This window comes from Mustela putorius, unplaced genomic scaffold, assembly GCF_011764305.1.
Source record: "Mustela putorius furo isolate JIRA1106 unplaced genomic scaffold, ASM1176430v1.1 tig00000589_pilon_pilon_pilon, whole genome shotgun sequence".
Classification (NCBI taxonomy): Eukaryota; Metazoa; Chordata; class Mammalia; order Carnivora; family Mustelidae; genus Mustela; species Mustela putorius.
This window is the reverse complement of record NW_025421425.1, coordinates 6315401-6335888: the sequence shown is the minus strand read 5'-3', so window position 1 is coordinate 6335888 and position 20488 is coordinate 6315401. Positions and strand designations below refer to the sequence as shown.

The 20488-nt window shown below is 43.7% G+C and overlaps 1 long non-coding RNA gene across 1 annotated transcript in view; it reads right to left on the bottom strand.

The window, feature by feature from the left end:
* Positions 1-7183: 7183 nt before the first annotated feature.
* The window catches only part of LOC106006647, a 38207-nt gene continuing 24902 nt past the window's right edge, over positions 7184-20488 (bottom strand). The window contains exon 3 of the long non-coding RNA XR_006607332.1: positions 7184-7320. This is a non-coding gene — a long non-coding RNA (uncharacterized LOC106006647). The remainder of the gene's footprint in view (positions 7321-20488) is intronic.

The window sequence follows — 20488 nt, the reverse complement described above, 5'->3', positions numbered from 1 at the left end:
ACTTAGTTGGCATGATTTAAAGCTCTTGGCACACTAATATAAAAAGTATAGTCTTCATCGACTGTCAAACAATACGATTCACACCCAAAAAAAGTACAAAAAGAAAAAACATTAAGTGAATATTTAGATGTACATAGCCTTTCAAAAATATGGAGTGATCTCAGATTTGGTGCTAAATAACTCAAGTCTTTGGGGTGTAAGGTGCTTGCTAGAGAGACCAGAGAGTTTGACAATAAGCAGGAAATGTTATTTTACTAACCTCTGAAAATCAGAAGCAAGGGCCGGTCAGGCAAATGAAGCTGGCCCACTCCGTGTTTCCTAGCTTGCTTTGAGGAGTCTGTCCCCAGGTTCACGAGGGAGCAGCCGGCAAGACCGCCTCCTCTCAGAGCTCCCAGCCTAAAACTGGAACCCACGCCACACACTCTCAGCAACACCTCAACTTACAAGACGCCCCTCCTTTCCCTGGATTCTCTCCCAGAAAGATGTGATCAAGACGATGTGGGGAAAAGGGAACCCTTGCGTACTGTTAGTGGGAATATAATCTGGTGCACTCGTTATGGGAAACAACAGTATGGAGGCTCCGGAAAATTAAAAATAGAGCTGCCATGTGATTCAGCAATCCCACTTCTGAGCATATATTTGAAAGGCACAAGATCGCTGTCCCAAAGATTTGTCTGCACCCCCATGTGTACTGCAGCATTCTTCAAAATAGTCAAGACATGAAAACAACCCAAATGTCCATCAGCAGTTAAATGGATTGAAAAATGTGTTATATATGTACATGGAATATTATTCAATCTTTAAAAAAAGGGGGGGGTGCAGGAAATGCTGTCATTTACAACAACATGGCTGAACCTTATTTCACGTGCTAAGTGAAATAAGCTGGGCACAGAAAGACAAACAGTGCATTATCTGACTTACATGGGAAATCCGAACTAGTTTGTGAGTAAAATGGTGGTTGCCAGGACGAAGAAGTCTTGGAGACAGACTATAGAACGATGTGACCAGTTAGAAATCCTGTCGTGTATACTTGAAATTTGCTGAGAGGGTAACTCTTAAGTGTTCTCACCAAGAAATAAAGAAAAAAGAAATAATGTGAGGGGATGGATACATTAATCACCTTGATTGTGGTGATCATTTGACAGTATATACATATATCAAAAAACCAACTAGATACCTTAAATATATATAATTTTTTTTAGATTTATTTATTTATTTATTTGAGAGAGAGAGATCACAAGTAGGTAGAGAGGCAGGCAGAGAGAGAGGGGGAAGCAGACTCCCTGCTGAGCAGAGAGCCCGATGTGGGACTCGATTCCAGGACCCTGAGATCATGACCTGAGCTGAAGGCAGAGGCTTAACCCACTGAGCCACCCAGGCACCCCAATATATACAACTTTTAACTGTCAATTATTCCTCAATAAAGCTAAGGGTGGGGAGAGACTTCATGTCTCCTTCCTTCACTTCTCTGGGCCTTGCCCTCCCTTTTCTCCCCATAACCTCAGGAACAGAAGGGCTGGGGTCCAGACCTTAATGTGCTAATGTGGGCATCTTCTCTCAGCAAAATGGGGCTTTCAGGCCTATTACTTAGCAGCAAGAGCCTATTTTGAAAGCCAGAATCTGAACATTAATTTTTTTAATTTCCCTTGACATTAGCTTTGTAATTGTCAGCAAAGCCCCACTCCTTACCACTGGGCCACACCCATGAGACAGACAGAAACCTCGATATAGTCAGGGATGAGACAACATACTCAGAAGTGAAGGAAAGAAATCACATTAATTTTTTTTTCCTGGTATTACTTCCATTTCACAAAGAAATAACCTTTCCATAACCATCAATAGAATCAACTTTATCTGAACTTATTCTTGGTTGCCTTACAATATATCTGGTGGGGTTGGTTACATTAGAAAGTGACATAAGCAGAAGAGTAATTTCTGCCTTCCAAAAGAGAAAACAGAAAGTACCCAGTAAGCAGATTTCCTCCTGAAACACAGACCAATAAGCACAGGTTAAATCTAAAAGGTGTAATCAAACCAGATAGGGTCATTGAATGAAATTTCTGGATGAGGAGTTGAATTTGAGGAATAATGGTGGAGGTAGAACTTAGAAATCTTGGGTCCCAATGTGAACTGGCTGAAAGGTGCCCAGAACGGGGGGACCTAAATAACAGCACCAGGAACTAGGACACAACTTCTTTTAACCAAAAAGTCTCAAGTGGAAACAGTCAAGCGAATGGCCTCACTGCCACCCAGAGACATGAAACATAGCGGAACAGGATCACAGGGAAAGGACAACAGGGAGATGGAAGCCTGGGTCCTGACACCAAACCAGAGAGCATGGGGAAGGCTCCAGGTTGGCATGGAATCCAGGGCTAGGCAGTGAACGATAGGTCTGCACTTGGGTGACACAGGAGACGGGAACACATTCCCCGGGAGTCCAGGCTAAGCAGAGCAGCTCAGATCACAGAAGGTAGGAACCGAGTATAGACAACTGGTAAGAGCAAAAAGCTGAGTCTGCAGAGCATGGCACAGAGTGGATCCTCGCAGGGGGACTGACCACGGTCCACCCTGTTCTAGGCAACCTTCCTGGTATCGGCAGACAAAGGCTGGTAGGCAGGTGTTACTAATTAGCGGTCACAGCAAATCGATGGGGAAGCTGCAGAGTTCCAGAAAAGAACTAGGGACCTCATGGGAGGAGCAGAAGAATAGTGAGAATCCACCTTTAAAATGACTCGGAGGGTGCTGGGTGGCGTGGTCCTATGGACGATGGACTCTTGGTTTCCCCTCAGGTCATGATCTCAGGGTTGTTAAGTTCGAGTCCCAGGTCAGGCTATGCGCTCAGCGGGTAGTCTGCTTGAATCTCGCTCCCTGTCCCTCCGACCCTCCCCATGGCTCCTGCTCTCTCTCTCTCTCTGTCTAAAGTAGGTAAACAAATCTTTCTAATTAACTAATTAATTGGCTAATCAGTGAATGAATTAATTAATTAAAATGACTTGGCCCTGACATGAGATATGCCCTTTCTCCTCCAGAGCCTCCATCTCCTGCAACCCTATGCATCAGGGGCAAGGAAATCATGAATGTATTTTAAGGATGCCTGTGAGCTTTAAAGGTTTTCCTTCCTGGGGTCAGAATCAAAGTTATAGAGTATGGTGTTCCTGCAATACACGGAGCCAGTCATGGCTAAGGCGAAAGTGGGGGTGGGGTGGGGGGGATACAATGCTAGGGTGACAAGAAAAGAGAAAAGGTACAGTGAATTTGTAGGTGCAAAAATTCTGAATTAAATGCCATTTCAATAGGTCTCTATTAAGTACAGAAAGAAAAGCATTGTAGAGCCAAACAGATGGTACTCAGAAATTCAAAAACAATGAATATAGTGGCCATTCTAAAAAATCCAGTTCCTAGCAATAGCTGGTATCTATCCAACATTCTCAGCTGGAAACTATAAACTCACTGTATTTGGGGACATCTAAAGCCTCAGGGCAGGATATGATGAGTCCAATAAGTGCTGATGATTCTCCCTACAAATGTTTCCAGAATACATCACCTCCAGGCCATTCTCACCACCTGTGTTTGCTTGCAAGCCTTCATCAGCTCTCACCTGCATGACTAAAACAGCCTCCCAGCCTTGCGGTGCCAAGCTCCCTCCTCCGCCCCCATCTCCAGATGGAGGCCACATGTGATTTTTGTGAACGCTCCAGGAGCCACTCTGACCCAGGGTAGTGAAAAGTGGATATGCCAGGATTTGCTCTTCTTGTCCTGAAGGCCCCCTCAGGTCCCGTGGTTGGGGGGCGGGGGTGTGGAGACCAAGTGCCAATGTCCACTGGGGGCAGAAGGAAAAGGACAAGTATGCGGGATCTTGAACAGAACCTAGTCACTCACACATCCAGCTCTGGACTCTCGGCCAACTGCCCTGGGGCTCGCTTTTGGCCCCAGCCTGGAGGACACTGGGTGGCGCTCCTTAGAGCTCCTCCTGCCCTCCTCCATCATGCAGAAAGTTTATTCATTATTTCATCCCTCCTTTCTTTCCTCCCTCCCTCTATCCATCCATCCATTTAATAAACGTTCAGCAAGCAGCAAACACTCCAGGCAGTATTGTAGGAGCTGGAGCTGGAGCACCGGACAGATGCAGAGGGACTGTGAATGCCTTTATCCTTCACGTCTCACACGTTGCTCAGCAGAGCAAATCCCTGAGTATTTTAAAACATAAGAATGATGGAATCAGAAAAGAGGAATACTTCAAAATTAGCCTGCATCAATGCCACATGTCTGCAGAATTCTCTTGAGTGGGATCTCACAAAGGTCTGGTTGGCAATGCGGACTCTTGCTCTAAGCAACACAAACTTGTCCCTGGTTTCCCCAGGTTTAACGTCAAGGGCACCTGGCAGGGCACCTGGCAAGTCCTGGGTTGGGAGATGCTTACACCCTCCCCTGTCCCAGGCAGCTCCTGGGATTGCCTCCCGCAGAGCTTTCCCTGTTAAGAACTCTCTTAAAAACGCCCTTTTACTACTTCACTAGCTTGTCAACCGACAAGTCAAGGACAGGCTCCAAGACAAGGGCACGTGGACACCCACCCACGTACATCAGTCTGTGAGCCATCTTCCTCCTTTGCCACGCTAGCTGTGTCCACCCGATGAGCCCGGATTCACTTTCCAGCTCTGGGTCACCCTTCAGGATTTAACATATGTTTGGGTATAAGTCTGAAGAACATAAAATATTGACAAAGAAGACTTTATTTTACCTTCTCACGCAGAGCCTGTTGCCTTGCTTATGGGACATGAAAAATAAAGATTGCCCTTTATTGCCTGCCAAGTATAGTCTGCTATTTTGAGACAGGTCTTCAAGAGTAAGTAAAAATTATTGTTTTCATTATAAGCATTCTCCTCCGGCTCTAAAACTCTATGATTCAATGCACAGCGCTGTAAGCGATTGTGTGAAAGAATGACTTCCTACTGTTTCCTCAGGTAAGAAGTTCAATCTTTGGATCTCCCCAGCATAGTGACTACCAGCCATTACCACGAAGGATTGTCCCGCAGTTTAATGTGGGCACATTATGTATGCCCTTGCAGTGGCTAAAGACTCACAGCAAAGCCTGGATCATAAGAATCAGTTCCTTCTGGAAAGAAGAAATGAAAAGAGAAGTACTAGCTGTCATTGCCTGCTGGGATTAACCTCTTCCAGATCTCTCAAAACTATGACAGCTCTGAAAAACCGGTGTGTGAATTCTTGGATTCCCATTCAACCATCCTTGGACTGGCAGTTGGTCCAGTGAAAGAGAAACTTTGAAATCAAACAGACCTGGCCTTTAATCCAGATTTTGCCCCTCACCAAGGATGCAATCTTGGGCTGGTTACTCAACTTCTCAGAGATTTAAAAAAAAAAAAAAAAAAAACCCAAAAACTATTCGGTGAGTTCCCAAGAGGATGAAAGAAAATAGATAAGCGTACCGTAGTAGTGTCTGGAACACAGGAGACAATCAACAAATACTTCTGACTTTATTTCAAAAATATAAAACCTATCATTGGGTCATTTTTCTGGGTCTCTGTTTTATTAGTTACATCACATTATGCATAAAGAATTTTCATAGTAAACACATATAGGATTATTAGACCTAATGCATAGAAAATTCTGCTTTCTGGCTCCTATTAACCAGACTCCATGTATCATTAGTACAATTATAATTGTTACCCATAACCCATGGCTCTTGATTGCCCTGCGGGCTACTAAAGTATCTTCTGAGTCATTAAAAACAGATGGAATTGTGTTTTAAATGGCACTTTTTCAAAGTATTTTATTGTGTTATTTATTTAGATACACATTTGCCAAGGAAGAGATAACCTTGGCTTCTATTTGAAGACAGTGAAATATGGCCCCCTCTGTTTCTTGTGAATTTCTAATTAGTCGAGGATGGATATAACAACAGTTAATAAAGTACGTCACTCGTTTACCCACCACAGGTTGAAAAATATACAAACCTTCAGAGAAAGTTGTTTAGCCAACAGGTCACAGTAGGAAGTAAATGGCGCTCACAAATGGAAAGTACTAAGGTGTGAGCTCCTCATTCCCTCCACCGCATCCCATTGGCTGGACCCAACTGGAGACCAGATGGCAAGAGAGTCACAACTGATAGAGCCCAGCAAGTGCAGCCCCTCAGGGCACAGAACATGAAGGAGAAGGGAGAAGAAGAGCGTATTCAGGAGGTTGCAAGAAAAGATACTCAGCTTGGTAGGCTTATGGCATTATCTGGTGATAAGTTCATTGCTGTGGGGAAAAAAGTCTGTCTTTCCTAACTCGCTGCAATGTGAGAGCTTTAGATCTTCCCTGACACAAACAGAAAGTCAAAAATGCAGCCATACTGTTCTGTGGAGAAGTCACTCTCCACGGCCCTAGAAATATTTGTAACGGCTTTTACTCATTCAACAAGTCTTTATTTCATGTCTACTTGAAAAGAGACACCAATATTTCTGCTCGATTGCGACATATGCATACAGAGCGCACCTCACATTCTCAAAACTGAGGCACCAAAAGTACAGTTTGTGGGGAAAGGAGGTAGAGCAGATTATGCCAAGCCCATAAAAGCTTTGTCCTGGGAGGCTTCCCAAACAACAATCCTTGGCTCCTGGGGAGATGACTCGAATGCAGGAGACAGGAGATGGGCAGTTCACCTCGGCTAGAGCGGTCGCTGGACGATTACAAATGCCCAGACACCCTAGACAGGGCAGAGCTAGACAGGGCAGCTGGTATGGGGAGCACTCTGCTGGAGGGGCTGCCCTGAAGACTGGCCCCAGGAGGCAGCACCACCTGACCCAGCCCAGAGCCGCACAGACAGCCAGCCTGTGTCTCTCTGGGGAGGGAGCCCAAGACATAGGCAATCATTTTCATTCTCTCCCAGTGCAGCTAAAGGGCTCTTGCTGTTTGGGCAGCAACTGGCTTCAAGGCTTTTCCCCTGTCTGGTGAAGGTTATAATTCCATTCCCATGATCTATTCTGGTTTCCTTCTGTGGAAAAAAAGAATCCCGCATGAACCACAATGACTTCTATTTTACTAGACTGGCATTGTCTTCTCTGGCTTCCCTAAAAAAACGGAGCCTGAGGCAAAGCTTACCACTTACAGGGGCTGCAGGAGTGAAGGGAGAAGGAAAAAGAAGCAGGAAAGGAGGGGACAAAGTTAAGGCTCTTACCAAGATGGCCGCCGCTTCCCTAAGACACCCCTGCCTCTGGGTCGTGTGGACGTCTCCAGAAAGGCCACAGGGAACCATGGCATCTCAGGAAAGATCGCTTCCTTATTTTCTTGAGTTAAAAGAGGTCTTATAAGCCTAGGAACCTGCAAGTGGAAAAAAGTAATGGCTCAGCTATTTTCTTTGACTGAGGATTCCCTTTCTTTTTGTGCCCTTCTCAGATGGTGGTTTTGTGCTAGAACTAATGATAATTGGAAGTGCACCTCGTGTTTCACATCTTATCCACCGTGTGCGGAATCAGGCAGGGGCCCCTCTTTATACCCTGAGCTGATGATGGCAGCCATCATGCTCTCTCTGCTACCGGCATTTGCTCAACCAGGCTTTTCACCAGTAAGTGAGGTAGGGGCCACCCCACCCCACCCCAATCTCCATGAGCTCGGCAGCACAGACTTCTCTATACCTTACTTACAATTCATTGGCACCATGCTTTAGCCAACAGAGCTGCCAGTAAGCATCTAATAAATCAAATACATAAATACCCACTTAGGCTACTAGATTCAGGTAATGAAGCTTGTTAATGAAGTTGCTATCATCAATTTAATCCCCAAATGAGCCACTTGCTTTAATAGACACCATTCCATAGAGCAGCCTTTTATCTATGTTTCTCTAAACACAACTATACAGCAAAATGGCAGCAAATTTTCACAGAAGAAATAATTGGGGGGATGGTTTCCCATGAGCAAATAATTTTAAGAATGACAGGGTTATATGAACATGAAAAGGCATCCTTACTGCAGAATTTCTCAGGGCCTGACATTAACATTCATTAACACTTATGATCATGTGTATTGTGATTCTCCCTCTGTAAGAGGACTATAACATGCAGTGTTCCTTCCTCCCCTCCCCCGCTCTTTTGGTTTTATTTTTTGCCAGTTTGATGGTTAACTTGGAAGGTATTTTTGGATGAGATTAACATTGAAATTGGTGAATGCTGAGGAAAGCAGATTGCCCTTCATAATATGGATGGTCCTTGCCCAATCAGTTGAAGGCCCGACCAGAAAAATACAATTGGGCTCCCTGAGCAAGATGGAATTCTCCAGCAGAATGTCTTCACATTCCATCTGCACCACTGGCTTCCCTTAGGCTCTACCCTTCAGACTGGGACTGTATCATCTGTTCTCCTGGATCTCAACGCTGCCAGCCCACAGATTTGGGACATGTCAGCCTCCATAATTGTAATTTCTTCTAATAAATCTTGTGCTCTCTATGTGTATACACAAACTTATCACTTGTATTTCCCTGGAAAACCCTAACTAGTAAAGATTTGGTACCAGAGGTACTTCAGGGCAAATGCAGTACAACAATGGGCCCAGGCTCATGGAATTCACTGCTCTTCCCGTGTTCCCCATCACCCCGAAAGAGCTGGTTCAGTGGAAAGACAGAATGCACCTTCTGAAGACTCAGTCACAGTGCAGGTAGCAAAACTTTGAGAAGCTGGAACAAGATTCCCCAGGGGACTGCACATGCTCTGAATCAGTTTCTAACATGGCGCCGTGTCTCTGAGAGCTCAGATTCGCAGTTGTGGGTGGCATTACTCACTATGACCTCTAGTCACTCACTTGCAAAACTTTTGCTTGCTGTCCCCATGATCTTGTACTCCAGGCCTGCTGGCCTACACATCTTAGTTCCAAAGGAAGGAATGCTTCTGCCAGGAGACACAACCATGATTCCACTGAACTAGAAGTTTAGACTGCTACCCGGCCATTTTGGATTCCTCATGCTTCCAAAGCAACAGGCAAAATAGGGAGTCACGTGACTGGCTGGGGTTATTGATCCTGACCACCAAGGGGAAATTGGGCTTCTACTCTACAGCGGAGGCTTAGGAAGGGTATGTCTGAGAGACAGGAAATCCCTCAGGATTATCATGCCCTGTGATTTAAGTCACTGCAAAACCACAACAACCCAATCCAGGCAAGACTACTCATGGCCCAGAGCCTTCAGGAATGAAGGTTTGTATTACCCCACAAGGAAAGAAAAGAACCCATGAGCAGCTCAGATGCTGATGCTGGCTGAAGGCAAAGAATAGATGGTGAAAGAAGGCAGCTGTGGATACCAACTACTACCATGGGACTAGTTGCCAAAATGAGAGCTGCAATTTTCAGGGTTTTAAATATGTGTGTGTGTTGACTATCTGTGTGTGAGTGTGTAGAGGTGTGTGTGTGAATTAAACAACTATTTCTGTTTCTCCCCCCCTTATTCCCTTTTCCTATAACACATGTTGTGTTGACTTTATATCACAGTACACAAGTTTTGTTAACTTTACATCACAGTATTTAGGCAATAGGGTATCGAGAAGAGTGGACATTGTCCAAAGACTTTGTGCATCATCTGGAGAAAGAGTTGGTCTGTATTCATTTGTATGTGGGGTATTTGCATCATGTTAGGTGGAATTATGACCTTGTTATTGTCTTAATTTGGTGGTTAAGTATGGTTGAAAGGGACACATATAGGTACCACGTAGACAAAGGGTGGACTTGTGATGCTTAATTTTATTTTTCAACTCAGAGGGTATTTTTGGATGAGGGTAATATTTAAATCAGTAAATTGTAATTGAAGCAGTTTCCCTCCACAATGTGAGTAGGCCACAGCCAATCAGTTGGAGCCCCGAATAGAACACAAAAGCCAACCAAGAGGGAATTTTCCAGCAGAATGTCTTCAGACTTCATTTGTACTATCGGCTCTCCCGGGGCTGCGCCTGCTGGCTCACACTGCAGGTTTTGGAGTCATAAGCCTCCACAGTCACGTAAGCCAATTCCTTATAATAAATCTCAATGTATAGCCACATCCTAACAGTTGTTTCTCTAGAGAATCCTGATGAATACAATCAGGAAAGCCCTTTCTTTATGAGCCAACTATAAACAATTTGTGAGACACTAGAGTTCCAAGAAGAATTACCAGGTAGGGAAATGCCACCTTAGACCACAGCCTTCTAGAAGATCTGCTATCTCACCAAGGCAGAGTATTGGTAAGAAAGGGATCTGAAATCCTAAAGAAACCTCATGCAATTATCATCATGGTTTAGCCAGCTTTCACAGGAACGGGCTTATTCACGGGACAATTTTTACCTAACTCAATAGCTGCTAATTCACATACCTCCAAAAAAAAGAAATTGTAACAAAGGGAAATATGATCTCAGGAATGGTTGAAAGACCTTTTTTTCCCCCATTCCATCCCACACGCCTATATTCCATGGTACGCGTGACACAGCGTCTCTTTGAGCACTAATTTGTGGGAGTGGTGACCGCACTGGCTATGAGGCAACGGACGCTGACAGACATTCCGCTTGGGTTCCAGGTGATCAGATGGTGAGTGCGTTCTGCGCTGCTATCACTCCACGTGCTGAAAGACAACTTGCAAAGGAATTTTAAGATGTTCTCCTGACCCACTAACAACCAATTATCTTGTCAGCAGGGCAAAACATGTTCCAGTTGAGCAACAGTATTAAGATGAATGTAAAGCTTTTGCTAAAAGGTACAATAAACACATAAAGCACTCAGGGCATTTCCATGACACAATTGCCATTAACTATTACAATCTTGAGCAAATAACTGTTTTTTGCTATAGCCGGAGGAAACTTCCCTCATCTACTGAGACGGATTGTTCTAGGCTCTTATGTCTGAAGAATCAAATAACTGTGTCTCCCTAAATGTTATTAATACCCAGGAAGACTTTCCCGTGGAAGGGGGAAAGAAAAACACATCTTAGCAACTGTTTTTAAGTAAAAATATATCAGTTCTGAAAGACCTCTTTTTTTTTTCTTTTTTTTTTTTATATATTTTATTTATTTATTTGACAGAGAGATCACAAGTAGGCAGAGAGGCAGGCAGAGAGAGAGAGAGAGACAGAGAGGGAAGCAGGCTCCCCGCCAAGCAGAGAGCCCAATGTGGGGCTCGATCCGAGGAACCTGGGATCATGACCTGAGCCGAAGGCAGAGGCTTTAAACCACTGAGCCACCCAGGCGCCTCCTGAAAGACCTCTTTTGCTTTTCATTTTAATCTTCACTAAAATTAAAAACTGTAGAGCAAACCCTTATGGAGATGCCTCTTGAGGCTACCCAGCTGCTACTCTCATACACAATGTGGTTTTCTCACTTTACAGGTAAGACTAAAAATGTACCCACCACAAAACAATTTTAAATGTTTTACATAAAAGGTGCTAAACTTCTACAAAGTAGTTTGAATGATGGTAGCATTTCGGCCGAGCTAGAGCGGTACGCAAGGCACAAGCCTACCTAAGCCTTCAGATCACCGCCAAGGTTGGCGGTTGCAATGGATTAAGCAGACCTGTGAGTAGATAGGGTTGCAATCCTTCAAAGATGGGCTTTGCAATCTAGGGGAATGGCGCTGAGATTCCAGAGCTAGCAGCGATTCTGTGGGATACACCCTAGAGCCAGCATCTTTCATGTAAGTGAAAGAAAAAGTAGATGAGAAAATGTGGCCTCCAGAAACATTACCCCAGAAAGCCCATCTGCAGAAGGGGCACCTTTCAGATAAGATAGAAAGCATGGTCACACTTTCTCTAGGTCATTAGGCGTCCTATGATGCTCTTCAAATAATGGAAAGCCTTTACCTCCCCAATTCCAGCCAGAGTGATTATTCAGCATTTCTAAAAGAGCACTGTGATGTTATTAAGATGCCGGATCCTTTCTCATTACTTCTGGATTTTATTAATATGGCAGCAAGGTATTGAAATGGTCACTGTACATCACCATATGCAAATTTTACACCAGCGACAGTGGTCCTTGAATCGGAGCTTCAAGTATTTTTCGAGTATTTTGAGTCTCCAGCAATGAAAGTAACTACATAATGAAAAACCTATTATTTCAACTGAAAAGTCTTTTATAGGGAAGTAATAGGTTTAGAAAAATTCTTAAGGCAAATAACTCTATTCTGATAAAAATCACAAGACTTGGAAAGAGCTAGAGAATGACATTTCTCGCTGAACAGCTTCTACCTGAGAAACTTACCAAAACTGGAGGAGAGGTTGTTCACCTGTTTATTTCTATTAGCAGCTGGTTAAAATAATGCAGAGAAAATTAGACTCAGGAACACCCTGCTCTAAAACCTCATTCCGTGGAGCAGTTCTCTGGGTGACCTTTCCGTGGGACACTAGCATGATGAAGGAAACTCTGCCCCACCACCGGGGACCAGTTCATGGCTCAAAGACAAAGACAGGGCATACACACCGACAGAATGACCACTCGGGGCACATCTCTCATAGAAAACCAGTCCATTTTTGTAGTGCCTGAACAGGAAGGTGCATAGTGCCGAGAAAGAGGGAAAGATAAAGGATATTTCCTGTCTGGTTTCTAACAGATGACCAATTTGTCACCTGTCACAGAGATGGAGTTTTTTTGTTGTTTTTCATAAGGAATCAACAGAGAAGGAACAGTACCTAGAAACATCTTAGGCTCAACATTTAATTCAAATGTATATATAGCCTTTTAGTCTGGGGAGATGTTCCCACACATTTTATTGACTTTGCCTCTCTGGGGTGTGACAGCACTCTCACCGCCTCCTCTGTTCTACAGCTGGAGAGGCAGGAGTGAGAGAAGAATAGAGCTTGCTCGTGATGATCAAGTTCAAACAACTCCGGGGTGAGGCTGAAACCCACATCCCCTGACCTCCGAGTCTGTCGTAACAAGTATTGGGGCTTTTCGGCTTTGTTGTTGCCACTATTGTTAACTCAGAATTGCTATTTTGACTTTTCAATAATTAAAAGAAATCTGAAAATCATCTCTCAATTAGCAAAACTGTGTTGTTGACTTATTGTGCTATTAACACTCGGAAACACAGCTACCACTAGATACAGAAACAAATGCAATTCAGCCCCTGGAAAAGAAAGGGGTTTGGATTTTTACATAAATCATATCTTTACATAATTTTAAAAGATGCAAAAAATCATTACTTCAAAAGCACTCCTAAATCTCGAGGGAGCCATAAAATAGAATAAGCCGTGTTGCCTGTAGAGCTGCATTAGGGCACCCTCAGGCACCATGAACTTGCCCTTTGAGGTAACACAAGGTCATTGACTTAGAATAATTCTCTGTGACATCTATGTTCTTGAAAGCTGAGTCAGCCCAGTCCTTTGGGATGGGAATGTTCAGTGGGTGTCCTGTGCCCCAGGAACCACAGTGAAAAAAGGGGCTATGGGAGGCATGACCTCACCCAACTGTGCCCTAAACCCAGCTCACTGATCCCATCATCAGCTCCTGGGCTTCTAATCCAGATTTAACCCACCTTCATACAGTAAAGCACCAGTGTTAATTCAACATTGTACACTGGCTGCATTCTGAGCATTGTATACAGACATGAATGGACACGGAGCTAAAATAGTACAACCCACCAGCATATACATCCTTCCTTCTTCCTATCAAAAAAAAAGAAAGGCCTGGTTACACCATTATTTTGTTCAAAGGAAGAACACACAGAAAAAGACATGACTGTTACCAAAGCAAGATCCCTTCACTAGGAGCCTTTTTTCTTTCACAGATTTAATTGTTTTTAAACAGTTTATTTATTTATTTGACAGACAGAGATCATAAGTAGGCAGAGAGGCAGGCAGAGAGAGAAGAGGAAGCAGGGTCCCTGCTGAGCAGAGAGCCCAATGTGAGATCAGGACCTGAGCCAAAGGCAGAGGCTTTAACCCACTGAGCCACCCAGGTGCCCCTCACAGATTTAATTTATGTGCCACATAACAGATACTGAAATGCTCTTCCTTTTGGTGTTTCAGGAGCCAAAAAACAATTCACTCATTCTATGCTTCTTATATATATAAAACACAATATAAAGGTAAATAAGGTGGAGTGCCAACTTTCAAGGACTTTATGGTTTAGAAGGGAGCAGTTACGTGCATGTCTGACTACATTCCAAGCTGGAAACATGGAAGCAAGTGCTCTAGGAGAAGCCCACACAGCATAAGGGAGGTCACGTGAGGGAGATGACTCCAGAAAGCAGAGGAGACGGTCTAAGTGGGCTTGGCAGGGAGTCAGGAACAAACCAGCGTTGAACAAAGGGAAGGTTGGGAAGTTAGAATGGGGTCTTGAGGTGGGAAAGCTCAAACAGTAACTGAGGGGGCTGACTTTGTTCTCTCCGTGTTAAGGGAGAGCAATGCTTTGCCCAGCTGTGGACTTCTTCAGTGAGAAGAGCATGTCTGGAGCTTAGATGAATGACTGCAGTGACTGCACCTTGCTTGATTGTAGTGGGAGGCCAGTATGGAGTTCTGGGAAGGGAGATGCAGGTGGCAAGCAAGAACTAGTGAAGGCCTGGGCCGGGGTGGCACTGGGACAAGAAACACCCAACGGTGATCTCTTGGAATAAATATGCTCCCATGTTGTTTCATGAAAACACACACAAAAAGGCACTTAGCAATTCACTCACCATGGATTCATCTCTCACTACTTACATCCATCTTTTGTGATAGGGACTGCCAAATTCTGTCTAAATTCTAAGATGTTCATTTTTTCACATGTTAACATGTCCAGGAACCAGGTGTGTTTTATAATCTATATGTATATTTAATGTACAAGCAATGCTGATTTTTTTTTTTTGGTATGGTTTGTTCTTAAGATGGTCATCTTGAGGTCTTTTATCCATTTTGAGTTTATCTTTGTGTACGGTGTAAGAGAATGGTCCAGTTTCATTCTTCTACATATAGCTGCCCAGTTTTCCCAGCACCATTTATTGAAGAGACTTTTTTCCACTGTATATTTTTTCCTGTTTTGTCGAAGATTAACTGACCATAGAGTTGAGGGTCCATATCTGGGCTCTCTACTCTGTTCCACTGGTCTATGTGTCTGTTTTTATGCCAGTACCAGGCTGTCTTGGTGATCACAGCTTTGTAGTAAAGCTTGAAATCAGATAACGTGATGCCCCCAGTTTTATTTTTGTTTTTCAACACTTCCTTAGCGATTCGGGGTCTCTTCTGATTCCATACAAATTTTAGGATTATTTGCTCCAGCTCTTTGAAGAATACCGGTGGAATTTTGATCGGAATAGCATTAAAAGTATAGATTGCTATAGGCAGTATAGACATTTTAACAATGTTTATTCTTCCGATCCAAGAGCATGGAATGGTCTTCCATCTTTTTGTGTCTTCTTCAATTTCTTTCATGAGTGTTCTGTAGTTCCTCGAGTACAGATCCTTTACCTCTTTGGTTCGGTTTAATTCCCAGGTATCTTATGGTTATTGGTGCTATAGTAAATCTGAGGGTTTTGAAGGGGCGGGGGGGTGGGAGGTCAGGGTACCAGGTGGTGGGTATTATAGAGAGCACGGATTCCATGGAGCACTGGGTGTGGTGCAAAAATAATGAATACTGTTATGCTGAAAATAAATTTAAAAAATAATAAAAAAATTAAAAGATGGTCATCTTGAAGTTGGAGGTGTCTTAGGATGAAGGAAATGTAAAGATATTGTTTCCATTTTTAAATGAGACTGAGGCAAAGACAATAACAAAGCCCAATCCCTAATAGGTGAGAAATCAGGCAAGAAAAACTGCCCATCTGTCTTCAACTTTCCACTCTGATTGACACTCTCCTAAGGCATAAGAAATCAGATATTCCCTTGCAGGGAAGTTGCATGCAAAGATGCTCGGCCATCCCACCGACCAACCGAAGCTGTCAGCTGTCTTATGTCAGTTTTTCAGTCTATTCTCTTGACAAGCATTGTTGCCCTGCCCTGTGTGCTCCCAGCCATGCTCACGGTGATGAAGAAAAGCCACCCCTTCCCATGTGGGGCTCAAAGACGAAGGAGAGAGACAGACGTCAAACAGTGATAATAGATCAACACTGAGTTGTAAGTTACAAAACATGATACACAAAACACAAGATGCTATGATATACATCAGAGGATCTAGAAATGGTCGAGGCCGTCAGGGATAGCCTTTTCTTAAGATGTGATATTTTTTTTAGCTCATGTGAAAGATTTCACTAAGATTGAGCAAAGGAAGGTCCAGGGGTGGAATTTGCTGGGTCAGAAGTTATTTCCAGGAAGAAGCAGACTCTTCCAGGCCATGGAAATAGCATGTACAAAGGCCCTGAGGCCAGGGGGAACATGTGTTTTTGAGGTCTAGAAAGAAGGTTAATGAGGTTTGAGCGGGGTTCATTTGCGTGGAATAAGATCAGAAAGTCATGTGGGTCATGGAGATATGGCTATCTACCCTAAGATCACTGGAAAGGAACTACTTTTTTACTTTAAGATATTGAATGGATAAGGGGCACCTAGGTGGCTCAGTCAGTTAAGTGTCTGCCTTCGGCTCAGGTCATGATTCATGGGTCCTGGGATAGAGACCCTTGTCAGGCTCCCTGCCTCTCCCTCTCCCTCTGCCCACCCCCTACCCCGCCCCCCCCACCCTCTGCCCACTCACACTCTTCTTCACTCTCTCTCTTAAATAAAAATTTTTTAAAAATAAAAGAAAAAAAATTTTAAATGTTAGATGGATGAAAATCTTATGTTGACAGTTGGATATGCAAATAATGTCAACTTTATATTAATGTAAGTTGAGAATCAATACAGTATCACAAACTGGGAGGCTCTTTGAAAATAGCTAGGGCTTATGTCCACACACATCCTAGAAGTAAACACGTGGGCTACAACAAACACACAGGACGTGTCAACTAACAGGCCAAGTCTACACCACTAGTTCCACTGAACCATAGAATACCCATAAATAATAGCCTGTTGACGAGAATCAATTTCACATATGGAGAGGTGTGTCCCTCTGAAAAGGACCTTTGTCAGTGAACGCCAGGGCTGGATTATCACATTTAGAAAGAAACAGCCACTTAGGTTAAATCAGGGGTTTTTTCTAAGAGGATTGCCACTGGCTTCCTATTGATACAAGACAGCAACAAGTACAAAATAACAGGTTGTCTTTCCTTTAGGAAGGAAGACTGTAGTGTGCGTGTTAGTCACAGAACAGGAGGCGTGAGCAGTAATAAGACTGGCCCTCAGCCTAATGACTGGAAGTGACTGAATTCATCCGAGCTGAGGGTGGGAAAGGGGGTGGGGGGCGGGTGCTGAGGTTCCCACAGGAACAAATATTAGGAAAATCACCCACCTGGGCAGTCTTCCACCCATAAGCCACTCCCTTCCCAAGGTCTGAATGACCCCTAGAGGAAATCCAAAAGAAAACAGGCCTGGAGATCAGGAAAACAAATTTGTAACAGAGGTAGGGTAAGTTTATGAATCTTACTACCCAATTAAAAGACCTTAAAATCAGCAAGTATACCACATAATACCAATAGACGTGTTAATTGGTCCAAACTTTTGGAAAACCAATTTGGCTATGTGTCAATAGCCTTAAAAATGCCATACAGGGGACGCCTGGGTGGCTCAGTAGGTTAATGGCTGCCTTCTGGTCTGGTCACGGACCCAGGATCAAGGGATCGAACCCCACATCGGGGTCTCTGCTCAGCAGAAAGCCTGCTTCTCCCTCTCCCTCTGCTGCTGCTCCCCTACTTGTGCTTTCTCTCTGTCAAATAAATAAATAAAACGTTTAAAAAAAAAAGGGGGGGGACCATACATTTTGAACCCACAGCTCTCCCCCTAGAGATGTATCTTAAAGGAATAACCAGAAATACATAATGTTCGCAGGCCCATTATTTATAGCAACAAAAAGTCAGAAAGTTCTTGTGTCCTGTTACAGGAAAATAATGGAATAAATTGTGGTAGGTGAAGAGATGAACTATTTGGAAGCCACTCAAAATTGTGTGTTAAAAAAAAAAAAAAAATTCAACCAAGTAAATCTGAAGATCTAATTGACTTTTTAAAATGATGCGTGAAAGACTATACTTTCAGGGATCATTTCTATAGTTTGTTAAAATGATGCGTGAATGGGGAAGCCTCCATGGGGGCAAGTGGAGGGCAGTTCCAAAGAGCTGCACAAAATGGAAAGGTTTTGGAGGCAGAAACAGGGTGGGGCAACTAACAAAAGAACAGAAGAAATAGTTTCAGGCAGGGTCAACTTCCCCTGAGGGAAAAATAAGAGGCCATTATTGCGCTGCCTTTGGGGGATGGAGAGGGTCCGTGGGACAGATTACTTCACTGGTGCTTACCCCAAATTCCTGAGGGACGAGTTAAGACTCCATTTCTGGGGGAGGCTGAAACTGTAATTAGGTCAGGTGTTAAGCCCTACCTAAGTTTTGGTGACCAGGCCTATGATGTAAGTCACTCCGTTTTGGACCTGTGGTTTTCTTTCTAACACGTCTTTAAAGAACACTTAATGGCATAGGGAAATGTAATACATTAAGTTTAAGAAGCATTTTACAAAATGGCCCATCCAATACAATTTCAGATACACATCTGCACACACATCATGATAGGGCAAAATGATAGTGATGATTATATCTGAGGGCTAGTCCCTTAGTTCTTCTATACTATGTTTTCTAAATTATCTACAATATCATGAAAACGTTTTAAAAATAAGCGAGGGTGAAGAAAAGTAATGGGCCCTCCGTGCAGAATTAACTGTAGTTTTTCCTTCAGGTAATGAAGGAAGGGAATGTGCTAGATGAAGTTTGTTTCTAGTCCTAGCCCTCTCTTCCTGGGTATGCACCTATCCGGACCGTGTTTGTATACTTTTCTGTACATTATACTTGCCAGAAGCATTATACAATGGTATTCTTTGCATTCTTCAAAACTGACCTACATTTTACCTCGCTGGTGAAGTTTCCGACTCCCTTTTTTCATTAGCATTAGCTTTGTGAGAGCCTTTCGGGTTTCTATGTGTTGAATCAATTCATTTATTTTAATGGCTCTAGAGTAGTCATCAAATGTACTTTAACTAATTTTTGTATAGTGTAATATTGGTTTCAGGAGGAGAATGTAGTGATTCATCACTTACATGCAACATCCGGCGCTCATCACACGTGACCTGCTGAACGCCCCCCACCCACCTAGCCCATCCCCCACCCACCTTCCTCCAACACCCTCCGTTTGTTCTCTCTAGCTAAGAGTCTCATGGTTTGCCTGTGTACTGGAACTAATCCATTCCCTTATTGATAGACACTCTGGTGGTTTCCAATTTTTAGCTATGACAAATAATGCCACAGCAAAGAACCTTCGTAATCAGAAAAGATGGAGGACGATACCAAAGTCTAGTGGAAAGGAGGCTTCTGCTTCCCAGAGGCAGGTTTCTTGCTCAGCGTCCTGGAGCCTTCCAGAGCTCGCCTGCCTCAGGGCTCTCTCTGATGCTTTGAGGATGGACCAAAGGCCCATCTTACCTGAATAGGCACCCTCTGACCTGACCTTTGCACCAATACCTTCAACTGCTCAGACACCTGCGACTAGAGCAGTTTGCCTGACATGTCCCTTCATAGAACTCTTAGAACCTCGTACCATTGTTATTCCTACCATTCAGTTGGGAGACTGAGGCCCAGAGAGGTTAAGTACCTTGCCCAAGGTCACATAGCAGGTGGTAGAACTGGATTCAAACTCAGGCAGGGTGACTCCAAAGTCCATACTCTAAACCTCTGCACTCCATGGCCTCCCATAATTTTCCACTGGCCCACTCTTTATCTCATTTCCCTTTTTACAGCCTTACCTCACCCGGGCTTCAAGGCAGAGAAGCAAGACAGTCCTACTCCCCTGGTCTGGACTCTGACTTCTCTCCTTAATCATCAACCACACTGCCTCTCGGGTTCACACTGCTTTGGCTTCTTAACCACAAATCCCCCTTAACAAATCTTTGTAGTCATAACTCTGGTCTTATCATTGTTCATATATTTCTTAAGTCAGTCAAATCCTAATGTCTTGGTCTCTTTCTTCCTCCTCTGGCACTGATGTCCTGCCGCCAAAGCACTGGGGGTAGGGAATAAAGTGGTAAAGTTACAAGCTACTCCTGTTCTATCTCTACAGAAAGTCTGGAGACACCTGGGTGGCTCAATTGGTTAAGCATCCAACTCTTGATTTCGGCTCAGGTCATGATTTTGGGGTCCTGGGATTGAGCCCCTTGTTGGGTTCCCAGCTCAGTGGGGAGGCTGCTTCTGCCTCTGCACCTCCCCCTCCCCCCCTTTCTCTCTGTTGCTCTCTAATAAATAAATAAAATCTTAAAAAAAAAAAAAAGTCTGTGTAATGAGCACTAGGGGAACCCTTCCTAATACTAAATCAATCAAAACCCTGCCAACACTTGGGAAGACACCCCATGTCACAGGTGTCTGTCAGTGGGGTGGATTTTCTGCACTGTTGAGCTCATTGCTCAGATGAAGTTGGTAAATCCTATAACTCTAATTTTTTTTTACATTACTGATTTTTTTC